Source organism: Delphinapterus leucas, chromosome 3 (genome assembly GCF_059928025.1).
Source record: "Delphinapterus leucas isolate spDelLeu-1000000601 "Yukka" chromosome 3, BTC_Dleu_Yukka2, whole genome shotgun sequence".
Classification (NCBI taxonomy): Eukaryota; Metazoa; Chordata; class Mammalia; order Artiodactyla; family Monodontidae; genus Delphinapterus; species Delphinapterus leucas.
This window is the reverse complement of record NC_143131.1, coordinates 154,038,078-154,053,055: the sequence shown is the minus strand read 5'-3', so window position 1 is coordinate 154,053,055 and position 14,978 is coordinate 154,038,078. Positions and strand designations below refer to the sequence as shown.

The window sequence follows — 14,978 nt, the reverse complement described above, 5'->3', positions numbered from 1 at the left end:
ACCTGTGTACTCCATCTGAGATTGTAAAAGCTGTTTCATAATATTCTGAGGCTTGCAGTAGTGTAAAGTAAACTAGGGAGATTGTAATCAAAAGAGCTTGAGGAATATGCTTACAATTTCTTTCTATCAAGCTGTCGTGAGCTTGGGTAATAGGTACTCCAGAGGCCAGTAAGACAGGTGTTGAAAAGTGGTACTTCTAATGGATTTAGGGGGTGAATGCCTGTTGGTGGTTAGCAACCACCTAGTTCAAGTGTAAGGGCAAGACTTGAGTGATGAAAACCTCAGAAGAAGCCTATAAAAAAGAGAACCTCTGAAATAATAAACAGAATTATGCCATATCAACATCCTTTTTGAATGAAACTGGTGTGTGATGGCCTTGAAAAGTGCTTTCCCTGGTGATGTCTCATCATCATTGACATATTGTTAACATACTAGTTAATCAGCCCGAGGATAATAAAAAAGTTGAGTTAAAATGGAATCATATGACTAGATGGGATGCTAAGAGAAGGGCTAAGAGGGCTCCTGTAAGAGGTCAGGGACGAGGATTTACTATATGATACGCATGGGTTTGGTGAGTCATTAGGTGTCATTGTGTAGGTAGAGGCTCATTCACAGGGTGAGCACGTAAGCTTGAATAAGGGCTACTGCATATTCGAGAAAAGTGAGAAGAACAAGACTAATAAATATAATGAGGGCTGTGGGAGGATTCATGCTTAATAGGGAAAGGGATGCTCCTCTGATTAGGTGAATTAACAGGTGACCGGCTGTGATACTGTCTGTTAGTCATAGGGCTAGGGCTATTGGTTGGATAAATAAGCTAATAGTTTCAATAATTACTAGCATAGGGGTAAGAGGGATTGGTGCCCCGGGTGATAGAAAGCGGCCTACAGATGCTTTTGCTTTATGGCAGAAGCCAGTGATCACAGTGCCTTCTCATAAAGGGACCACTGTGCCTAAGGTTATTGAAAGTTGTGTAGGGGCGCAAATGAGTTCAGTAAGAGGCCTAGTAAGTTTGTTGGCCAATGAATAAGGGACATAAGGATTAATGTTCTGGTTTGTCCTTTATAGTTCTGGATGTTCATTATTTGTTCTGACATAAGCTGAAGAAGTCATTGTTAAAGAGAAATTATGTGGTTATTAATCAGTCGGTTGAGTGCGGGGGAAAAATACCTGGAAACATAATAATTAAAAATAACAACAGTCAGCCCTAGTATCGTTGGGGTAATAAAAGAAGCAAATAGATTTTTGTTCATTCTGTTTTTGTTTCTCAAGGGTTAAATAAGAGGTAGCTTTTTTTCTCGGTGAGAGCTAGCTTTCTAGAATGGAAAAGCTCAAAGAGAAGAAAGCTAGCTTTATCAATATCCGTATCAATATCAATACTTTGTACATAATCTTTGTATTTCTTGTATCAACCATCTGTAACTGATATTATCATTGCCACTGGCAGGGCCAGCACATCAAGGAGTCAAGATGTGGGGTCTGGGTGAAAAAGATACAGATGAAAATCTTTAACATAGACCATCTGAGATCTTTGCCTACCTCATAAAACTGTTTCAGCATTAAATTTTACATAAGAAATATTTTAGCAATGTCTTGATATATAGTTACTCTAAAATAATAGAGGATGTTATTGTTGGTATGGTTGTGGCTTTTATCTTTATCAAATAAAACCCGGTCCTAAATTTAAAGAGGTTCCAATTGAAATAGAGAACATTAACATGGAATGCAAGCAAATGAGAACCAGAAAAAAAAATATCATGAATAAAATTTCATTGTAGGATTTGACTACATTATTGATTGTTTTTATCATTATGAAATATGAACACCTGCTCTTTCGTGAATGTCAACTCTGGGCTGAACTGTGTTAGGCGCTTTACATACACAATCTCATTTAACCTCACTTAATCACTCTAAGGTAGGTATTACTATAATCGTCGTTGTAAATATGAGGAAATTGAGCTTAAATGAAGTTCAGTATTTTTCTCAAAGTCCCCCGGATGGTGGTGATGCTGAAGCTAGGACAGCAGGTATTGATCTCAAGCAGGTAGCAGGGTGTAAGGACTTCCCTCCTTCTGCCCCACTGGACCCCGCAGTACACCATCTAAATTTGTTTGGGCATATTTACACCATCTCTCTACTGTTATGTGTTTGCAAGAAACGATGGAGGTGGAGTGGCAGCTCATGTGATGGAAAGCGTAGAAAAAACTCAGTTCCACGTTTAGCCCCATGGATGTGGACCACCACTAGGGGTCAGGCTAATATTCAGGCATATTTCAGTATTTTTTGGCATAACCATAATGCACAAAACACAAAGCAGCACCTTAATTTGCTCCCCAATATCCAAATGTAAAACAGAACAGCTCTTTGGAAAAGTATTTGGTAGTTTCTTAGAAATTTCGACATAAACTTAACACACAACCCATTCTTTTTATTGCTGAATTGTATAATATATCCATTCATAAGTTGATAAGACGAAAAGCTCCAAAAAAATTAGAGATAAGAGCAGGCCAAGGGTGAGATAAGACTTTGACTCACGCTGTTTCCTTCCTAAAACATTCACCCCTACCCATATCCTGCTGTAGCAACCTCCTCCATCCCTTCTAACTACTTGTAAAAGATTTTGTCTCTGCTTCATGTCTCTTCATCCTCATATCATATTCAACCCTCAACCCACTGCAATCTGGCTTCAGCCCATATTATTCTACTGAAACTATTCTTGCCAACTTTGTTATGACCTCCTTTTTGTTACATGTAGTAGGTGTATTCCAGCCTTTATCTTTACTGCCTGTCTCAACACTTCTGGCCCTGTCGATGATTCCTTCTCTTATACTGATTCTCTTTCCATGTAATTAGTGATATTTTATACTTTTAATTTTCCTTCCACACCTATGGTTACTTCTTCACCAGCCTTCTTTCCGGGTTCCTCCTCCTCTGTCCATCTTTTATGTGCTGATACTACTTAGGCTCCTATGCAAGATCCACTTTTCCTTTTACTTGAAAGTGGGGTCAGAGGATCATCTGCATCAAAATCATGGAACTCTATTTGTCAAGCGTGTAGATTTGTGAGCTACATCCTATAACTACTCAGTAAGACTCTGGAGTTGGTGCCCAGGATTCTGAATTTTATCACACCTCCTGGGTAATTCATCTGACCCCAAAGTTTGAGAATCTCTTCAACATCTTCCTTGGGTAACATCATCCATTCCTAAATGCTCAATTACCATCCACCTGATAAAAGTTCTAAACTTTATATCTCTAGGTCACATCTCATTCCTGAGCTTCAAAATCCACAGGCCCAAATTTCTGCTAGCCATTTCATTTAGAGTCCTACAGAAACATAAAACTTTCTATGCCCCCAAATGATCTCACTACCTTCACTTGCAAACTTCTGTGTTTTCTATCTTTGGAAGTGGAACCAGCCACCACTGCTGCAGATTCCAGAAATCTAATTAGCTTCCCTGACCTTATATTCTCACCCTCCTCTACTTCCAAACAGCTGTGAAGCTCTCTCAATTTAATCTTCTAAAAAATGATGATTCCAGCTACTTCTCTCCATCAACACTTAGTGCTATTCTAGTTGAGGCCAGCATCATGTATCATCTGGAACCACTGTAGCAGATTCCAAAAGAGTCCCTCAGCCTCTAGACTTAGGCTCTCACCTAACCGTGATCTTTTCTTTACACTGAAATGACTTTTCTAAAATGTGAACCTGACCAGGCAGCTTCCTTATTTAAAACCTTACTACAGAATCCCAATGCTCTTAGAAGGATGTTCATGCTTCCATGGTACAACCTCAGCTTACTGCCTCAGTCTTATTTATTATCCCCAGTCCCTGTTTTATCTTTTAAGAATTCTAACTTTTAGTTAAATTTAACTTCTCTTCGAAGAACACCACATCCTCTTTTGTCTCCATACTTTCACATATTATGCTCACTGTGACTGAAAGATTCTTCTCCATCTCTTTGCTTGGCTGAATTCTACTAATACTTCAGGTATCACCTTCCATATCACTTTCCCTGGGAACTCTCTCTGACCAGCCCCCCCACCAAATTCAAATAAGAGGACCCTGCAGTGTGTGATTATAATACGCTGTACCAACCCCATCATAGCACTTATTATCGTGCATTTTAAGCTTCAGTTTACTTAACCTTTCCTGCACTAGACTATAAGTCTAATGGAGGCTGGAACCACGGGACCACAGCTTGGAATGTGCCACTATATATCTACTGAATGATTCAACAGGTGAATGACTTTTTAAAAAATAACCACAATCTAAGAAAAAGTGTTACAATCTTATATTTTCAGCTTTCATATAATCGAATTAAAATCAAGACTGGGAAATTACATTCTAGATCTTTAAATGATAATATGAACATTATTTTAATATAATATTTGAAGTTTTAAGAATACATAAGTATAAATTTATTAATATTTTAGGGAAAAGTATTAGACAGTGTTCACAATTCATAATTTCAGAGCCACCTCAGAATGAGCCATAATAAATTATATAAAATTCTTTTCACATATTTGGATATAAGAAATACCACTATAAGTTTTAAGCTATTTAATATTGTATTCCTATTTAATAGTACCACAAATTGAATAAAGTTCTTATTTAAATAGACATGAAAAAGAGTCTTGTTCAAGGTCTTTTATCCCTGTTTATTCACTTTCTCTGAATGAATGGAATTTGAAAAGCTATAATATACATTCCCTTATTTGAAAACATATTTTCCTCCTCTAAAACTCATTTTTTTACTCTGTAGATTTCAGGATGACCTCTTCACTGGCAATTTCAAGGTACTTCACTTACTTTTGCATGTGGGCTTTTTAAATAGAACCTGACCGCTTTGAACTTTTGTATTTGAAATCCAGAAAGCAAATTCTCCTAGGGTTCCACATTAGGATTCTTCAGCTAGAAGCTAAGACTGGATGTGCATAAAATCAAATATTCAAGCCCTAGAAGTCTGTTCTCATGCCTCCTCACTCAGTGGCCATTCCATAGCAAACTCAGCTCTGGACAGCTCCCTCAGAAATTCACCAAGGTGGGGGAATTCATCATAGATCCAATTCAAGGTGTTGTCACATTGCCACCTCATGACAAATCAGAACTATGCAACTTCAGAGGACATTGGTATATCCACTGGGATACAGAAATTGATAACAGAGCTGGAAGGTTAATTTTTGCCTTCATATAAATGCTAAACAATTTTTAAAAATGCAAATAATGGAGTTTGGAAGACTGGTTCCTTCACTTACTAGTTGTGTGACCCTAAAGCAAGTAAGATAATGTTTTTTAATGAGCATATATCAAATTAAAAATAAAGTGTGGCTTAAGTATACCACAAATGACATCACACAGGTCCGAAATTGAGTTCTTTTCAAGGGCTGGTTTGTGAATTACATAAGAATATGGGATATAACTCAATATACTAGCATACTCCCTGGTACTGTACACCATTCTGGTTAGCACCAATGGCTCCCAATGACAGGACACCGCACTGCCTGGAAGAAAGTGTCATGATATCAAACAATAGGGCAGAACTCCACCAAGTAATACTGAATACTTTTATTAAGGAAACAGAAAAAGAAAAGAAAATATGAAATAGTGGCAGTTTCTTTGCACAAAAGCTGAGTAAAACTTGTTACCCTCAGGGTAGAAAAGTTTCTTGAATTGGGAAATCATACCCTGAGCTGAGAGTTTGGAACATTTGTTCACAAACCTATTAACTTTTCTATAGCTTCACATTAAACATCGCAACTAGTTTATTCCCATCTGGGCCAGTAGGCCAAATTCTACCCTGAATTTTTCATTGCTATATTCCCTGTGGCTGTTTTTACTGATCTGCACGCTCTTTCTCAACAAAAAGTGGCTTTACTCCTCCCTTTCTAATTTTCAGAAACATCTTTGTCATCCTTATGACCTTTCAGTGAGGGACATTCAGCATAAAGGGGAAAAAAATATGTAAAAGCATCTTTGTGATGGTTGGCAGAAGATGTAAGAGCTGATATCTATGCCCTTGGGTGATTATGTACCCACTGGGGCTCCAGGTTTCTCATCTGCTCACCTGTGAAATCAGGAGAGTGATCATAAATACTATTATAAGTTTTTGTTTCTCTAACAAAGTAACTTTCATATACATTATCTCATTTAATCCTTATAACATCCTTATATCCCTATGAGGCAGATAACACACCCAGCAACATTTCATAATGGTATTATACAAATCCACAGAGGTGAATATGAATCACTGCGCCAGTCAAAAACTCTCATTTAAGGCTGGAGGGAAGATTACTTGTTAACATGCAACAAATATTTCCTGAGCACCTACTGTGTGTTTATCACTGTGTCTACACAATAAGGATGGAGTAATGAACAAGTTAGAACACACCCCTGTCCTTAGCAAGCTTACATACGAGAGTGGAGAAAGACTATAAAGTAGGAAACCAGATAATAAACTAGATGATTTAGAGAGGGACATAGCACCGTGAAGATAATAAAGCAATATACAACTTGGAATGGATTTGAGGCAAATTGTGCCAGAAGCAGATTTTCTTTAAGTGGCTAAAACAAAGTTTAAAAAGTAAGTAACAATAAAAGAAAATGTTTCCGGTACAGGACCAGCAGTACAAAAAAATAGTGTACGAGTACCTGGATAAAACACCCGTTTTGCAATAGTGCAACTTTTAAGTACATATTGTTGACTGTCCACAGTCCATGCAGAGTTACAACTCCACACTTCAACAACAACATGCTGACAGTTCCTAAAGAAAACTACTTAAAAAAAAAGGCATAACCCAGATGTTTCCTCATTTGACCAACTCCATCTAAGTTTAGATGTGCAGAAGGGCTTATTAGATATATCCAGAGTAAGCCCCATGCAGCATGTTACTTGATCAATTTTTCTAAAATAAGGTTTCAGGACAATGACAGTAAGATAAGGGAAGAAAATATGGAGGAATGAAGTCCTAATTACTATACACGCATATTTTTTGACAATAGGGGGAAACCTTTTACAGATAAGTTACAAACAAAGAAAAGTCAAATAAACGATTTTGTACAAGAAATTTAACACGTTCTGTACAATGTGTTCACTTTGCTGTCATCTGTACAAACTCTTCTTAGTTTACTTGGCCATCACCGTCAATATCTGCTTCCCTGACACTTCATCAACCTCTTCATCTGTTAACTTCTCTCCAAGGTTTGTCATCACATGGCGGAGCTCTGCTGCACTAATATAGCCATTACCATCCTCATCAAACACAAGGAATGCTTCTCTAAGTTCTTCTTCACTGTCTGTGTCCTTCATTTTTCTTGCCATCATTGTCAGAAATTCCGGGAAGTCAATTGTGCCGTTACCATCAGCATCCACCTCATTAATCATGTCCTGTAACTGCTTCTGTGGGATTCTGCCCAACAGACCTCATTACAGTTCCCAACTCCTTTGTTGTTATAGTTCCATCACCATCCTTGTCAAATAGTGAGAAAGCTTCTTTGAATTCTGCAATCTGCTCTTCAGTCAGCTGGTCAGCCATGCTGCAAGCGCTACCGGTCTCCGGGACTCGACTACTCAAGCACTCAGCTCGCTTGCTCCACTCGGACTAATTCTGTTCTGCTACTTTAATAGACTTATTTTATGCCTAACAGAAACTCAATACATGGTTGATGAGTAAATCTCCAATCAGAATTCATCCCTCCGTTACCTCTATGCCTAAGGAACAGAGTCTGAATCTCTGGTAACAATACTCCCTGTGTGGAAGTCTGGAAAGAAAGTAGAAAGATTTTTGACAAGGACAGTGATTGAAGAAAGAAACAGATTTGAGAGATTCCAGAGAAAGAAGCAAGGACCACGATGATGAGGGGGAGGTGAAATTTTGGGAGGATTCTGGGTGGGTGCAATGAGGAAGGAGGAAAGTTCAATGATGGCCAGGTTTGGCATGAATAAATGGCTAAACTATCAGTTCTCCCAAAAGAGGGTAACCTGATTTATAATGTTTGACACATCCCTTATCACACAAAAGTGCTCGATTGCTTGAATTGTTTTGAATAGTATGTTTTCATTAGTGCTAATAATGAAAACATAATTAAAAGCATGTTTGTAGTGAGAGGCAATAAGTTCATTTCTGCACATGACAAATTTAAAGTGCTTATGGGACCACTAGGCAAAGAGGTCCCATTGCTTGCTGGATATATACGAATGGAGCAGATGGGAAATAGGGTCTAGATTTGTAGATGTGATACTGATGAGGTTATTGAAAGCAACACAGTATAAAGAGAATACGTAACCTGAGAAGAGAAGGAGTCAGACATTGGAATATCAACATTTAGTGAAGCGATAGGTAACTATGATGAGAGAGGGGTGGAATAGCCAAAGGTGTAGGAGAAAGACCAGGGCAAACTGGTTTCACAGAATTCAAGGTGGAAAAAAAATCATGTAGAAGAGAGTACTCAACTGTGCATTTCACTGGATATAAATTTTATATCAATTAAAAAAAACCACTTACCCTCAGACATCCTTTACTAATTTGTTTTGGCCTAGATTGTTTTGCTTCTAGATATTCACTGCCTCTGTTGGTATGCTGAAACAGCAGCCTCCAGTGGTTATGGTCATGGAGAACTACGATTTATGGACTAGGTATGGTTTTTTCACATAGTACATGCTCAACGAAGTGAGTTGAACTAAATTAATTGTTCTTCAGTCACAACGAAACAAATGCTTTGCATGACGCTCTCTTAGGGCAAAGAACATTGGCTTAAAGTGAAGATCCTGGGATTATGCTGGTAAAACAGTCAAGACTGTTTGCTTGAAATACTGATCCACGGTCCAATCGTTGTTTGCTGGCTGCTGTGGCAATCTGAAGCTCACAAGATCAGCATCTTTGCTCTCCCTTACCCTCAATTTTTGGTTGTTATGGGAGGGACAGCAAGCCAATAGTTATGCTTAGCTCTGAGTATATGATCAATTATTTCTTTCTTCATAGTATGCTTTCTTAAAAAGCCAAAAAGTGCATTTTTACCCTAACAAGCCTTTTAAAAGTTGCTCATAGTGTGCCACTGACAACAATAGTCCTAAATTTCAATTTCTACTCCACCTCTCAGACTTGCTTTATCTTTTTTAGATCTTTTCTTCTCATCTGACGAGAACATGTTTTTCCAGACCTCAAGAATCTTGAGAACTCCACTGAGTCCACAACACCAGGCACTGGGGTCTTGCAGAGGCGCACAGTTACTAAACAGTTGCTGACCCTTCCTTATAGCTCTCTATCACTTTCTTGTTTCCACTCGTCCGACTTCGGAGCTCTCTTGAAAGCCCATCTCCCTTAAGCTACATTAAGCCCCTCTCAAATCCACCCAACATTTTTCAATGGCTCCCTGCTTCCTTAATCTCTACTTCCCATCTATTCCCCTGGTAAAATTTAGCTTCTCTAAATTCTTCACTTATGTTTTGCATTGACATGCCTTATGTCCAGTCATTTCAGTGAAAGGAAATATCCTAAAAGGGAAGGATTCACCAAGAAGAATGAGGACCATTGATGGATTATACTTTTGTGTGTGTCTTTGAAATTCCAAATTCATCTTCATTTTCAGCACGTGGTTATATCATATGATGAAGTGAAATATCAATATGTTAAAAAATATAATTTTGCATTTGTGACGAAATCTAATTTATTAAAGCTATATTTCTACACACACACACACACACACACACACACAAATGGCTATGTTCACAGTTCCCTAAATCTACCATATTTTAGAAATGTAAACATTTTTATATTGGTAGCTACATTACCCCACTGTTTTACTTATTTTACTTAAAAAAAAAAAAGAAAATATTTGCCTTCTTGTTAAAGGAAAGCTATGTAAGGAAAAAAACGTTACTTTAAAACTATAAAAAGATATATCAGAAGAAAAAGAAGTATGAGAGGCATCTAGGAATTTCAGAGTTCTCTCATGGGCATGGTGAAGTGAACACTACAATCAAGTTAGAGTTCTACCACATACTATTCCTATGTTTCTGGAAAAGTCATGGAGTCTATATTCATGATCCATAGGGACGCTGTCAGAACCAACAAGATAACCTACCTAAAATTGCTGTGTGCTCTTATGTTCTCCCAGAATTGTAGTGAATGGGAATTATTTGGATTGTGTGGACACAAGTATATAAAGCAAGCTCCAGAAGAATTCTGTTTTCTTTGTTTTTCTGATCAGGTTCGATACTATGATCAGATGCATTATATAACCTCTAAATGCTCTTGTCCACTGTAGAATATAACTAAGTACTTCTATTCAAAACCAAGTCATGTTACCCATCTGACTATAATAACTCACACACTGGGTTGGCCAAAAGTTCCTTCGGGTTTTTCCGTGGATGTTACAAAAAACCCAAAGGAACTTTCGGGCCAACCCAATATTTTGAATTGAAAAATCTTTGGATTAGAATGCCTACATGCCAATAACTCTAGCCATTGGTGTTGACATATAAAATGAAGGTAAATGCAGCATCTTTCTTACACATTTCACTACTGCTTAGCAAATGGCCCACAAAAGGAGTATAATACATATACTAAATTTGATGGCATAAATCAACGGATAAATGAATGACCGAATGAATGACATACAGAAGCTACGGCACGTTGAGGCAATGAATGCACTGAGTGACTGATGGGAGTCATGGGGTTGTGAAGTTGCTGGGAAGCTCACCTCACACTTCACATCTGGGAAACCATCACTCATTTTTGAAGCCCCAACAATGAAAATAATCTTCCAGCTACACAGATTCTGAACCTCAGGCAGGACTGCTCACTCAGAACTATGTCTATCCCTCCTTAAGATCACCTGCCATGCTGCACGACAACTGGCACTGGCATTTGGCCTGTTAGACCACAGACCCCCTGGAGGAGGAGCTGTGCATTTCTGAACACACAGAGCCTGGGACCGTGCCTGACACACACAGGAGGCCTTAACAAGAAAGTAAAGAGTTAGTTGAATAAAAGAGGACTTTACATTTCACTTGAACTCCTTACTGAATAAAGACAATAATTTACTCTTCAGGGAAAAAAAAAGAAAATGAAAAACCCATCAATTAAGTAATAAGCTCAGTAGAGTTGGGAAGGAAAAAGAGTAAAACAGGCAGTCATAGCAGAGCTGAAAAGCAGACTCGACCATTTATTCTTCTTCTGCACTTAAAACATTTGAGAATGCCATTCTCAGAAAATTACTATAAACGTTCTCATTTATATAATAGGAGAAGCCAGTGCGTGTTTTCCTTCTGTAATTACGGTTATCCAAGAAATCCCATTCAGTGCACTCCCCCCACCCCTTTCCTTCCCAAAACCACAAAGATTCTCAATTACCATTTAGTAGGTTTCCTTGTATATGGGCACTAGACGATGAGAAAGTAAGTTCTACCCCTTCCTCCTTCGAGCATAAATAAAATGAGGGCAGGGGTTTCTCATTTACTTTGTTCTCTGCTCCTTCCTCAGCACTTCGAACTGTACCTGGCACAGAGCAGATACTCAATAACTAACTGTTGCTTGAATGACTGACTACATATTTGATAATAAAGTCATAAATCCTCTCAGCTGAAAAATCTTTGTTTTCCATTCTTAGTACTTGCTTTTTTTTTGGCATGATATCTAAATGTAACCAAAGAAAACTAATAGAAAAAATTTTAAAGATACCTATAAATTTTTATACATATTCTTCATTCATTCTCTTTACTCCAATTTAAATCTGAAAATTCATATTAAGCAGCCAGAAGCGTCCTAACTAAACTCAAGAAAATGGAGGCAATGTCTTCAGATTTAATGATTTTAAAATCAGTGTGTGAGTTGACTAAATTTGTTTATAGCATTTTTTGTTGAGCAGGAAGTTTTAAGCATATTTCTTAATGCTTTCATTGTGCAACTTAACTTTTTTCCACTGTAAACATATAAAAATGTAAATATGCAGTGAATCCATAGATGATCTGAGTCCTCTTAGTTCACTCTGCCTTCCCACAGGTGTGTATTCCTCTAGCACTAATCTTTGAATTATATTCAAAGCAATCCTGATCAATATAGAAGTCCTGAACTTAACTACTTCGTTACTGCAGAGTTTACAGAGGTGAATTCTGGGTGAAATTTCTAAATCATGCCTTGTTACCACTGGAGATATTAAGTATAGGGCAATTTACCCTGTGTCGCCATACATTTCACAAAGCTGCTAAGTTAAACACATTGCAAAAATAACTGCAAGGGCAATTTTAAAATTTCTAAACATTTAGAATATTTCAAATAGACTAAAACTTACCTAGGGGAAAAAGTAATGTATATTCATATATTCACCACACCACAGATTCAGTTTGCCAAATTTGTCTCAAAACTTTTTGTTTTTAATGGACTAGGTCTTCACAGATATAGAGATATAGCTAAAGCTTTCTGTGAACTGCTGCTCAATCTCCCACATCCTCCCCCACCAGCCCTTTCCCAGGCACTCCCTCGAATGACTTTGGTGATTATCATTACTGTCCATATTATTCTTTTACAAAATATTTCTCCCCAAACAATATTTGCAATATTTTCACTGTTACTTTAAACTTTATATAAACTGTATTTACAGTATGCTCAACATAGAATAACACCCGATAAATGCTGTTAGTCTTTTTGTCTTTTTGCCATGGCATATGCTTTTTTTTTTGTCTCTTGACACTGCATTTGAGGTTTACTATGTTGAGACATGTAATTATGATTAATTCCCTTTAGCTGTGTCACTGGGCTCTAATCAAACCACTCCTGTCTGAAAGCATCTTTTTCTTTCTTTCGCCCAGCAGCTCCTGGGATCCAGCCACCAGCTCAGGAATGCCTCTCTCCCAAGACTACTTCCTTTGACCTTGGTTTTTTAAAACACTTTGTTGGTATAGAGTGATTTTTTCTTGTAATTTAAACAGGCCTAGCATTACTGTTTCCATTTAATGGACATGAGATAATTTAGAGGTTTTAAAGTGATTTTATGTATAGACCATGTAAACTGAATAAATAAATACATGAAAAAACAAGTAAAAGAAAGACCTTGTAATAAACATTATGTACTGTATTTAATGTTTTAATGCAAATGATTCCATAATTAAGTCTGTATATGTTTCCCTGCTCACATACTAGGGAGTTTTTCTAAAATCACAGCTAGTAACAGAACTGCTAGGTTAAAAATGGGTACAATTTTACTTACTAGATACTACACAATTGTTCTGCAAATTAGGCTTATCAAGCTATGCAAAAGACAACAGGGTCTAAAAATGTCCCTTTCTAAACACCCTTACCAACATTTGGTATTGTAAGAATTTAAAATATTTTACCGATTTCCTAGATCTCCTTGTTTCTCATATATTTCACCAATTTCTAGTGAAGTTGAACATCTTATCAATTCTTTATCCATCAGTCCAGTATGGTCCCTTCTAGAAATTGCCTGCTTCGATCCTCATTTGCCCATTTTCCTACTAGTTACTGTCCTGCTAATTTATAGAAATTCTTTATAAATATGAAATATTGATCCTACATTGTTTACATGTGTTGCAAACATCTACTCCCAGTTTGTGGCTTGGCTGTTTATAGTGATTTTTATTGAACAGGATATTTTTATGTGGATCAATGTGTCAACTCTTTTATTCAAGGTTTGAATTTTAAATTTCATTAAACAACCTCATTCTTATTTTAAGTTTATAAGAAATCATCTTACCTTTTATTTTTAAAATTTTAATATTTTATTTACATAATTAGGTATTTAACCTAAATGCAACAGATTTTTTTAATATTTGAATGGTATAGATTTTTCTTTTCTATATGGATAACATAGTACTTCCAGGTTAGTTATTTACCAGTCCATTTTTTTCTTCAGTGATCTGTAATGTCATCTCTATTATGTATCACGTTTACATTCACATGCAGGCAACAGCATTCTTTCCCTGGTTTAAAAAATCTAGATCAAGAGGACAGTAAGTTGTTTTAGTCAACACAGCCTGCCATAACAAAATGCCACAGGCCAGGTGTCTTAAACAACAGACATTTATTTCTCACAGTTCTGAAGGCTGGGAAGTCCAAGATCAAAGTGCCAGCAGATTCAGTGTCTGGTGAGAGCTGATTCCTGGCTACAGAGGGCCTCCTTCCAGCTTGTGCGTACATAGCCTTTCCTCCATGTGTGCTTGTGGGGAGGGAGTTGACTCTCCTGTCTCTTCTTCTTATGAGGACACGAATCTCATCATGAGGGCATCACCCTAAACCTAACTACATCCCAAAGGCCCTCCAACCATCACACTGGGGGTTAGGGTTTCAATATATGCATTTCGAGGGAGCACACAAAACACTGAGTCCGTAACATAGGTGCTCAATAAGTGCTCTTTGATGCATCAAAAAGTAATTTAGGGCTTCCCTGGTGGCTCAGTGGTTGAGAGTCCGCCTGCTGATGCAGGGGACACGAGTTCGTGCCCTGGTCCGGGAAGATCCCACATGCCGCGGAGCGGCTGGGCCCGTGAGCCATGGTCGCTGAGCTTGCGCATCCGGAGCCTGTGCTCCACAACGGGAGAGGCCACAACAGTGAGAGGCCCTAGTACTGCAAAAAAAAAAAAAAAAGTAATTTAAGCTGATTCTCTGCAGCAGCCTATTACTGAAACATCTTTTAAATCATCTTTCCCCTCTATGAATACAGAGCTAACCCTAGCTATAGAGGAGCCTCATCATTTGGGTATTTAGCTTATAATATTCTAATTGTACACATCTAGGGAGATAAAGAGAGAAGGAGAGAAACAAGAATTTAAGTAGCCTGAGTGAGTCTGCCTGCCCTTCCATGCACTAAATATAACCAGGAGGGTAGTGAACAGGGAGACACAAATTAACTGTGCCTACAAGGTATGTCGGTCCCTGGAACCTCTCTCAGAGTAATCAGCTTGCAGTGTGTGCAGTGTGGTTCTAGTTTGAAGATATGCATTTTTCATATACGTATTTTA

The 14,978-nt window shown here is 37.7% G+C and overlaps 1 long non-coding RNA gene and 1 pseudogene across 3 annotated transcripts in view; both read right to left on the bottom strand.

Annotated features, from left to right (window-relative positions):
• LOC149749802 (uncharacterized) overlaps positions 1–14,978 on the bottom strand; it is a 73,404-nt gene that overhangs the window by 26,531 nt on the left and 31,895 nt on the right. The window lies entirely within an intron of this gene.
• LOC149749803 (calmodulin pseudogene) lies at positions 6,890–7,748 on the bottom strand (annotated as a pseudogene).